The following is an 11,428-nucleotide window of genomic DNA, read 5'->3' as shown; positions in this document are numbered from 1 at the left end:
TTGGCATAGCTGCGTGAGTGCCTCCAGTGTTGCATCAGTTTGTTGAAACATTTCAATTTGTATTCCATCAATTAACAGTGCGATACGCTAGCGTAGTGGTTACGAATCTGGCTGTGAACCTTAAACTCAGCAGTTCGAAACTACCAGCCGCTCCGCGGGAGAAAGATGAGGCTTTCTACTCCCGTAAAGATTTACACCCTCGGAAACCCTGTACAGGGTCGCTATGGGTCAGAACTGACTCCACAGCACTTAACAACAACAACAACACCCTTGATGCTATCTCCACCCTGATCCAAGGGAGATTCCCAAGGGTGTGACATGCAAAACCTTTTATCTTACAAGAGATAAAGGGAGAGAGACTGGAGCAGAAGTCGGACCTACTATCTCCAGGATACAGGAGCTGGGAGCAGTGTGAGTCCTTGAACCTGGGTCCTGCCTTGTGAATTACAGAAGATAGATGCCAAGACACATGGAGAACTCCAAGGTAGGCGGGGCCTGCAGATGCTGAGAGGAGACCAGGGGAAGATTGATGCTGAAACACATGGAGAACTCCAAGGCATGTGGGCCTGCAGATGCTGGGAGGAGACCAGGGGAAGATTAATGCTGAGACACATGGGGTTCTCCAAGGCATGCTGGGCCTGCAGATGCTGAGAGGAGACCAGGGGAAGATTGATGCTGAGACACATGGGGTTCTCCAAGGCATGTGGGCCTGCAGATGCTGAGAGGAGACCAGGGGAAGATTGATGCTGAGACACATGGGGCTCTCCAAGGCATGTGGGCCTGCAGATGCTGCAAGGAGACCAGGACTTTCTCCAGAGTCGGTGCTCTGAAGTCAGACTTCTAACCTCCTGAACTATGGGAGAATTGATTTCTATTTGTTAAAACCATCCACTGTGGTATGTGTCACGGCAGCATTGTTATTATGTGCCGTGGAGTCAGTTCTGACTTACAGCGACCCTGTACAGGGTTTCCGAGGCTGTAAATCTTTATGGGAGCAGAAAGCCTCCTTTCTCCCACGAAACGGCTGGTAGTTTCAAACTGCTGACCTTGAGGTTAGCAGCCCCATTCATATCTACTATGCTACCAGAGAGACTACCAGCATTCCTTAGCTTTGGGCCCCCTTGTTCACCTTCAAAGCCAGCAGTGTCTGGTGGAACACTTCCCACATGGCATTTCTGACTCTCTTCTACCTCCTCCTCCTCCACAGGTAAGGTCCCCTGTGATTACAGAGGTCCCCAGTAGTGCAAACAGTTACCACGCTCAGCTGCTCACCGAAAGGCTGGAGGTTCAAGTCCACCCAGAGGTGCCTTGGAAGAAGGCCTGGCAATCTACTTCTGAAAACTCAGTCACTGAAAGCCCGATGGAGCACAGTCTACTCTGACACACACAGGGTGGCCAAGAGTTGGGACCAACTGGTTTTGTGATGGCATTGGAGACCTCCAGATAACCCAAGATAATCTCCCAACTCAAGGTCAACCCACTAACCAACGTCCTCCTCTTTGTCTGAAGCAGGTGCCAGGGATGGGGCTGTCTTAGGGGCCATGATCTGCCAATCCATCATGCCCTGGACTTCAAGTTCTCACAAGGCACACCATCTGCTCCCCCGCTGGCCATGGACCCCTACACAGACACTCCCACACGGTGAGCCCGAGTGATGTCCTCCCTGAGAAGCCAGTGGTCACTGGACAGCTCCTTGCTCAGAGACAGTGCTGGTGCTGGGAGGCTGCCTCTGCCCAAAGTCACAAGTCCCTGTGCTGGCAGACAGGATTCCATCTATCCCCAAACAGGAAACAAGCACGAGCAAAGGTACGAAAGTTTATTCCAGAATCTTCTACGGAAAATCAAGAAGCAGGGCAGCCTGGAGCCACTGGACAAAAGGCCTCTGTCCTTGGATTTAATCAGCCCACCCTTACACTTCCCGGAGCTGTGAGTCCCCACCACACCCCAGGGCTGCAGCCCAATGGTGACAATATAAAGGGGAGAGCCAAGCAGGGACAGGGGGCACTGGTCACCTGGGGCAATATGAGCAGTGGGACAAAGCCCACAGCGTTGACACTGACTGCTGAGGGAGCCAAGGCCAGAGCTCCGGTCACCTGCCACGTGGCAGCCAGAAACCAGTTCATCTGCTTTGGCCCCAGAACCCAAGCTGCACACAAGGATCACTCTACCCACAGAACAGCTGCCGCCAACACATCCAGAGGAGGCCCCACCACCTTCTGGGAACCCCAGGTTGGCGAGGAAAGGTGCCCTGAGTCCTGGGGGGCACAGTCCTCCCACATCGTCACCCAGGTCAGACATCCAGGCACCCCCTTTGCTCTTTTTAGTTTTCTGTCTTGCCCAGTTCCAGCCTCATACATCCACCTTCCCCGTGGGAACTTGTGGAAGGAATTTGTACCTTACACCGGTTACTGCTGGGTCAACCCATCACAACCCTACGTGTGTCCGAGTACAACCGTGTGTGCTCCATGAGGTTTGAAGTGGCTGGTTTGGGGGAAGAAGACCACCAGCACTTTGTTCTGAGGTACCTAAGGGTAGACGTGAACCTTTCTGTTAGCCGCTGGCATGACTGGGTCCCTTAGTCACATCTGACTTCAAGTTACGGCATTCTTACAGCTATTGCTACATATCAACACAGAGTTCAGGATTCCCACATGCTAGCTTGGGACCTGGTGAAGACAATCAACTTGTATTTAAAACAAAGGACCTGAGGTTTAGCGCAGGGCAACCTGTTTGTTAAGCGCCATCGAGTCCATTCCGAATAAGAGTGACCCTGTGTGTAAGGTTTCCACAAAGCGACTGGTGAATTTGAACCACTGACCTTGTGGTCCAGTGCATTATCCCACAGCACATACCAGGACCCCAGGTCTTGCTTGCTTGCTTGGCTATACACCGTGGAGTCAGTTCGGACTCTTAACAACCCTGCATAGGGTTTCCGAGGCTGTAAATCTTTATGGGAGCAGAACGTCTCATCTTTCTCCCGTGGAACAGTTGGTAGGTTCAAACTTCTATTCTTGAGGTTATCAGCTCAACTCCTAACTACTATGCTACCAGAGCTCCGGTTGTTACTTAGGAAAGGTGTTTTGTCCCAGGAAGTGAAGGCAAAGAGGAACCAAAATACGTCTGTCAGAGTCTGTCTCCCTGGATTCCATATTGCTGAGCAACTCAGTCAGGCTGCTGGGTGAACCCACTTGGGGACCGGAGCTGCCCATCAGGTATGCCCACTTTCTGCACCTAGACAGCCTGAGTGCCTGTGCTCCGATTGGACTGTGGCTTTGGGCTCTTCTGTCCCCTCCCTTGCCCATAAGATTGAAGCAACTTTAGGCAGAAATTGAACTTCATCTCAATTGGATCAATTTCTTTCGACCTTGAGACAGAACCTGCAAAAAAAGGATTGTTTCAGATCGGCTCTTGTCCGGCAGCTCGGAAGGAGCCCAGTGAAGCGAACGGTAAAAGGATTCTGCATCACGGCTCCTTGCTTTGGAGGGGAAGAGGGCAACGGTGGGCTATCTTTCCTGGCCTTGGCCTCACCCATGGGCAGCAACATAATACAAATCTAATACAACACAAGGTCGGTGGTTCAAGCTCATCAGTCGCTTCTTGGAAACCCTATACAGGGTCGCTATGGGTTGGAATCAACTCAACAGCACTTAACAACAATACAACACACAACATGAAATGTGTGATGCGATGCTGTTGCTAGGAGCCCCGTCCTCCATCACAGTGTTTGGGACACAGAAGCCACTCAGGGCTCAGGCCCGGGAAAACCACAGGTCCGTCAGCATGGGTGCCCGAGCTTGAGCAGCCTGGAAGCCTCCTGGGCCCTGGCTGCCCGCACTTACCCACTGCACCACCAGAAGGTCTCCTACAATGGGTACCAACCAACCAATCCTATAGGACAGAGCAGACTAAGCCTTAGGGTTTCCGAGGCTGTAACTCCTTACGGGACTAGAGAGCATTATAGTTTTCTCTCAGACCAGCTGGTGGATTTGAACAGCTGACCTTTTGGTTAGTAGCTCACCTAACCCATTGTGCCACCAGGATGCCAGCTACAAACAAAAGGTACATGGTAAATCTTTCTAGATGTTGGATTCCACATGTGCTTATGGTCAGCTTACCACCTGAGGGGCAGGAATCCAGCACATCCCCTCCCCAAAACAGGCTATTCAGTTAAAAAAAATAAAAAACACTGGTGTTGGCTCAATTCTGACTCCTCGCAACTCTAGAAGACAGTAGAACTGCCCTCTTAGGGTTTCTAAAGCTGACGTTTTTACGTTGGATCTCTGGTGGCGCGATGCTTAAGTGCTTGGCTGCTAACCAAAAGGTCAGCTGTTCACATCCGCCAAAGACGAGGCTGTTTGCTCCTGTACAAACTTACAGGCTCAGAAACCCAGCGGGGGATCCTCCTCTATCCTCTAGGGTGGCTCTTAGTCAGAATCCACTTGACCTCACCAGGTTTGGTTTGGGGGTTTGCAAACTCAATGGCCATCTTATCAGCTACTAACAGTAGCTGATATCAGCAGCAAGTCAGATGGGTCCCCAAGCCCTTACATTGTTCAGAATTGCTTGGTGGAGTGAATGATGAACTCCATTGTTTTATCTGAAAAGGGAGTACAGGGAGTATGTGTATTGGATGACAGGGTACAGTTATAATTGGAAGGCAGTGTGGTACCATGGTTTTAAGGGACAGGCTCTGGAGCTGGGTTATCCTGGACTTAAGACGGAATTCTGTCACTTCCTGGGTGGTGGAACAGTCAAGTGCATGGCTGCTCATCAGAATGTCACAGTTTGAGCCCAGCCAAAGGCACATCGGAAGAAAAGCCTGGGGTATACTGAAAACCCATGGAGCACAGATCTACCTCTGACACATACAGGGACGTTATGAGTCAGGATGCACTGAGGGCAACTGGTTTGGAGTCTGTCACTTCTAGTTGCATGAACCTCTCTAAGTCACAGTGCTTCCATCTGTAAAATGGGGGAATGGCAGTGCATTAGCGCACAATTTTGTCATTAAGTGCCATCAAGTCAGCTCCCTCATTGCGACATTGCATAGGGTTTTCCAGGAGCAGCTGGTGGGTTTGAACCACTGACCCTGTGGTTAGCAGCCCAGTGCTGACCCTATAGCCCAATCAGGACTCCTATACAATAACGCTGTTATTATTAAGTGCCATCGAGTCAGTTCCAGCTCACAGCAACCCTGCAGAGGGTTTCCGAAGAACAGCTGGCGGGCTTCAACTGCTGACCTTTCTATTCAAACCAACCTTGAGGTTATCAGTCCAGTGCTTATCCTACAGACATACCAGGACTCCTAGCCAACAGAGCTATTTAAACCACAATTGCTTGAGGGCTAAATTATGCATACCACTAGCAAGAACTTTCTTTAGACTCATTTCTTTGCTTTTGCCATAAACATGTTTTGAAAAGTGCCCCAGAAAATACAATGAACCACACTTTGCTTGTAATGCAAACTTTGTAAGACACACTTCCGTTTGTTGTGGTGGTGAAGTCAGTTCTGACTCACAGTGACTTTGTACAGGGTTTCCCAGAAGCAGTGGCTGGATTTGAACCAGCGACCTAGCAGTTAGCAGTCAGTGCTTACCCTACAGTACCACGCCAGGACCCTCACACTTCCCTTTAATAATCCTTTATCCACAAAAGCTTTCTATTTGAACTGCAAGGTTGGCAGTTCAAGCTCACCAGTTGCTCCTCGGAAACCCTATGGGTCAGAACCGACTCAAAGGCACTTAACACAACAAGCGTGCTTAATGGACTCCTAATGTGGTGGTATTAGGATCAGCACTGGACTGATAACCACAAGGTTGGAGGTTCAAACCCATCAACTGCTCCTTGGAAACCCTATACAGGTTAGTGTGGGTGGAACGGGCAGGTAACAACCATCAATTCAAACATCAACTTTTCTAATGACAATTTCTAAAACAAAGGCACAGATTCTAAAAAGTTCTCTCATCAAATCTCCCTGATCGATCTGGAACGAAATTCTCACATCCCAGCATCTGCGCCCACCACCACCACCACCCACACAACCATTTTTCGAGAACGTTTCCCGATGCTTTCAGATAGTGAAGGCCGCGACCAGGACTGGAACACCAACTTCACCCGCAGCGATATGAAACTGGCTTGCTTATGTTTTCTATTTCTGAATCGTATCTGAACTAGATTAGGGTAACATATGACACCAACTTTCTAGTGTGGGAGTTACAGGGTTTCCAGATTCGCTGCCTTGGGCAGGGTTTCTCCTCGAGTTATTTTTAGCAATCTGAAATTGCGTTTTTCTTTCCTTTTATCTCTTTTATTTTTCTAAGGGAAGACCCACGTAAAAGAGCCTTGACTATAAGGAAATCAGTTTCCTTGTCTTGACCAGCCCAGAGCCGCCAACCTCAAGGCCCGGGAAAGCAATGAGCGCGCGCGCTCGCTGCGACGCTGGAAGCAGACTTGGGGGGCTGTGTCCCACAAACGCCAGGCCCCTGAAAAGTTCCCGTTTGCGCGCTCTCACGACCCAATCAGACAAAGACCGCAAGTTCTCGGGTCCACGGCTCCAGCCGGGCGGGGACCCAGTCTCACCGAGTCTCTCGCGAACTGGGCCTTCTCATCGCCCGAGTCTCCCGCATCGCTGCCGCGGGGGTGAAAGGTCCCCAGGGTCTCCATGTGCGACCCAAGTCCCCCGTGCCACTCGCGCTCCTTCCCGGGGGCCTGCACTGCTCGGGGCTGCGGCCGGACCCCAGCCCTCCCGAGCCCGCCGCTGCAGGCCCATGCGCCTCGTGCCCCCAACCTCGTTTCTGCCGCAGGCATACTGCCCAGTCCCCGGAGAGCCCTCGGACCCCGCAACCCACGGTCCCCGGTCTGACCCCAATACCCACCCGGATCCCGCCGCGGGGGCCGGATTCCGCCTGCTTCGGAGCCGCAGCAACCGCCGCCGCCACCACTGCCGCCGCTACTAAGGCGCGGCGGGGCGGGGTTGCAGCGAGGCCCGGCCCCCGGCCCTCCCTCCGGGCGCCGGGCCCGCCCGCCTCGGATCCGGCCCGCCTCACTTTCCGGCCCCGGGACCCAGCCCCCGATAAGACTCCTGCACCCTTATAGTTCAGCAGGGCCCCTGGGACGCTCCACGTGCTCACTCGCCCTCTCCTGTGCCTTTTTATTTTTAATGTTTGGGTTGAGAATGAACGGACACGCACCGGAAGGCCACTAGGCACCCCTCCTCCCGCTAAGGACCCCAATAGTCACCCGGAACCCAGCGCCCGAGGTCCCAGAGTCCAGACGATGGACTAGCCGGCACCAGACACACCTTTCGGGTCCCGACCCACTCGGGGGTGAAAACGACTCCAGAACCCCCCCACTCGCCCCACCTCCACCTGCCACCCCGAGGGAGCGCACCGCCGTCCCGGGATCTCCAAATGCCGGGTCTGGTTCCCCCGCACACCCGGGCTGTGGGGCCAGACACACGTGGACACTGTTCTCGCTTTACAGACACTGAGTCCGTGCGATCAAAGCTTGGACACCGAGCCACTGCTACTGATCTTTAATGCATTTACATCTGTGTTTTACGGGTTTCTCCTTGGGTATCAATAGCACAATGGCCGGCCGCACCCCGCGTACCCGGCTGCCCAACCCTCCTCGCGAGCCGGGTCCCAGCCACCCGCCGGATGTTGACGGCGTTGCCTAGCGACGGGAAGATGGCTGAGTCTGGCGACCCCGCTGGAGGGTGAGCAAAACTGAGGTGGAGAGCGGGTCTGGGTGATGAGAGGGGCCTGGGCCAAGCTCCTCAGTCGTCCACGCTCGGGGCGACCCCACGTCTGCCTCCCTAGTCCCTCTCGGTCCACCTCTCACAAGGCCCTTCCCCTCCCCTTTCTGTCTCCTCCCACCCCACTTCGGGAGCCTGACCCCTCAGTCGACACCGCTTGAATGCCCTTTCTAGCAGTTCACCTCCTTCCCTTTGTCCTCTCCCACTCTCAGTCCTCCTAACTCTCAGCGCCCAACTCCCTCCAAAACCTAGGACGCGGGGCTCCGCAGTAACCATGGCAACCACGAGGCTGGGCGTCTGCTGCCCAGCCTAGGGCAGGTGGAGCGCTCACCGCGGGGTTCGTTGGGTGCGTGCGTGCCCGGGACCCTCCCGCTTAGGTCCTGGCGCTCAGTTCCTGACCTCCGCCCCGTCACCCGGGGCTGGGTGGCTATCCGAGGGTCCTGAGAGTGTGTAGACCACAGTATTATACGTAGAGGTTGATAGAGAGCCTTGCTCCCAAGCTTCTGTCTCTTAGGTTTTGCTAGAAAAGAAAGAAATTCTATTTTAAAGGAAATAATCTTTTTACCTTAGATACTTCTGTTTTGTTTTGAGGTAGTTCATCCAAGTCACAGTAAATAAAAGGATTAGAAGCCGAACAATATTTGCAGTGTCATCGAATGTGTGGTGTGTATATGTGGTGCATGGAATATATATAATTTGAGCATATACGGTGGTGGTGGTGGTTAAGTGCCGTGGAGTCGGTTCCAACTCATAGCGACCCTGCATAGGGTTTCCGAGGCTGTAAATCTTTACGGGAGCAGAAAGCCTCATCTTTCTCCCGTGGAACAGCTGGTAGTTTCGAACTGCTGACCCAGAGGTTAGCAGCCCGATTTGTAACCACTGCACTACCAGAGCTCCTTTTATGCAAATATATTGGTATGTGATTTGTAAGAGTTGAGCTGCCAACCTAAAGGATTGTGGTTCAGACCCATCCACTGGCTCTGCCAGAAAGGGTGGCTTTGCAGAAAAAAGACTCAGAGATCTGCTGCTGTAAGGATGGCAGCCCAAGGGGCAGCTCTAGTCTGCCACATGCTAAGGCTGGCTGTGAGTTGGATCAGTTCAGTAGTACCTAACAACTTTTTATATGTAAATGTGTGTTGGAGGAAGTACACCCAGACTGCTTCTTAAAAGTTAGCATGGTGAGACTTCATCTCGTGTACTGTGGACATGTTGTCAGGAGAAGACATCATGTAAAACATGGTACAGTTGTTGTTGTTGTTAAGTGCCATCGAGTCGGTTCTGACCCATAATGACCCCGTATAGCATTTCCAAGGAGCAGCTGGTGAACTTGAACAGCCGACCTTGCAGTTCATACGGCTTTGCACTTTGGCCTATTAACCCACAAGGCCACACCAGGACTTCTTGGTAAAGTAGAGGATCATCAAAACAGGAAAACCACTAACAAGATGGACTGATTCAGTGGCTTCAGCAATGGCTCAAACATGGACAATGTGAGGCTGGTGTGGGGCTGGCGTTGTGGTACACAGGTTTGCTTTGACTTGGAACTGACTCTACAGTTCCAACATATATACTAGAGAGCTTCATGAAGTTCATGGAAAAATGCCGTTATCTTTTCATCCCATTTTCCCATGAACCTTTGGATGCTCCCTTGTGTGTGTATCATTTGGTGTGTGTAATATGTGTGTGTATATATTTATGTGTGTGAATACATACGTACATATGCACATATATATTTCTGAAGCCCCCTAGTATGTGTGTAAGGAGCTCTGGTAGCGTAGTGGTTACGAATCGGGCTGCGAACCTTAAGCTCAGCAGTTCGAAACTAACAGCTGTTCCGCGGGAGAAAGATGAGGCTTTCTGCTCCCATAAAGATTTACAGTCTCAGAAACCCTATGCAGGGTCACTATGAGTCGGAACCAATTCCACGGCACATAATCAACCAACCAACCATCTGTGTATGTATCAAATTTGGTGTGTGTGATATGTGAATATATATTGATATATATATATATGTGTGTGTGTGTGTGTGTGTGTGTGTGTCTGTGTCTAGGTATGTGTAAATACATGCATATATTTTATTGTTAAGTGTCATTGAGTCAGCTCTGACTTATAGCAACCTTGTATAGGGTTTCCAAGGAGTGACTAGTGGGTTTGAACCACCGACCTTGCAGTAAGCAGTCCAGTGCTTATCCTACAGCACCATACAGCACTATACCAGGACTCCAACATACATACATGTATATGTGTGCTTTTTAAATACATAAACAGTTTATTCTGAAGAATGTTCACCTGAATAAGTGCATAACCCACACTACTATTGGTAGTGTGGGTTATGCACTGGGCTACTGACAAAAAGATTGGCTGTTTGAACTCACAAGCAACTCCGCTGGAGAAAATGAGGCAAACTGCTCCCCTCAAGATTTACAGCCTCAGAAGCCCCGGGAGACAATCCTACCCTATCCTTCCTCCAAGACAGATTTGTTTGCTGTTTGGCAATATATGGTATATTCAGTATTCTTTGCCAACACTGTAATTCAGATGCAGCCTTTCAATGTTAATGGTCCTTTTTTCTGCTAATTGGTCCAATTGTGAGGAGTTTTCTTTACATTGAGGTGCAGCCATAAGGTACAGGCTGTAGTCTTTGATCTTCATCAGTAAGTATTTCAAGTATTTCGGGTCTTCCCTTTCAGCAAGCAAGGGTGTATCATCTGCATATCGAGATTGTTAATGAGTCTCCCTCCAAGCCTGGTGCCATCTTCCAGCTTCTAGAATTTGCTCAGCATACAGATGGAATAAGTGTGGTGACAGGATACAGTCCCGACACAAATCTTTTCCAGATTTTAAACCACTCAGTGTCCTCCTTTTCTGTTAGAACAACTGCGTCTTATTTTATGTGCAGATTCTGCATGAGTACTATGCAGTGTTCATGAACTCCCGTCATCCCAACTTTATCCATCATTTTTTATGTTCCACACAGTTGAATACCTTTGCCTTGTCAATAAAACATAGGCAAAGGCAAACATCTTTGTGGCATTCTCTACTTTAACCCAAGATCCATCTGACGTTCCATCTGATGTCAGCAATGATATCCCTCATTCCACATCCTCATCTGAATCTGGGCTGAATTTCTGGCAGTTTCCCTTTGATACACTGCTGCAACCTTTGTTTATAATTATCCTCAGTGATATTGCTGATAATGTTTTATAATTTCTGCATTCTGCCGGGTCACCTTTCTTTAGAATGAGCACACAAATAAAGATCTTTTCAGTCATTGTCGAGATTTCTTTGGAAGCGCATAGTCAACTGAGCACTTCCAGTATTGCATCCATTTGATGAAACATCTCAGTTACTTTTTCTTCAATTCCTGGAGCCTTGGTTTTCCCTAATGCATTTAGTGCGGTGTGGACATCTTTCTTCACTACCATTGATTCTTGATCATATGCCACCTCCTGAAATGGCGGAACACCAACTGATTCTTTTTGGTACACTTCCTCTGTGTATTCCTTCCATCACCTTTTGATGCTTCCCGCATCATTCAGTATGCTGTTGTTGTTGTTGTTAAGTGCCTTCGAGTTGGTTCCCACTCAGAGTGACCCCACAAACAAGAGAAGAAAACCCTGCTGGTTCCTGCACCCGCCTCACAATTCTTGTTGTGTCTGAACCCATTATTGC

At 50.4% G+C, this 11,428-nt stretch overlaps 1 pseudogene; it reads left to right on the top strand.

Annotated features, from left to right (window-relative positions):
* Positions 1–7,588: 7,588 nt before the first annotated feature.
* Positions 7,589–11,428, top strand: part of LOC102836105 — an 8,242-nt pseudogene continuing 4,402 nt past the window's right edge.

This window comes from Chrysochloris asiatica, unplaced genomic scaffold (assembly GCF_000296735.1).
Source record: "Chrysochloris asiatica unplaced genomic scaffold, ChrAsi1.0 scaffold00132, whole genome shotgun sequence".
Taxonomy (NCBI): domain Eukaryota; kingdom Metazoa; phylum Chordata; class Mammalia; order Afrosoricida; family Chrysochloridae; genus Chrysochloris; species Chrysochloris asiatica.
This window is presented reverse-complemented; position numbering and strand designations above follow the sequence as displayed.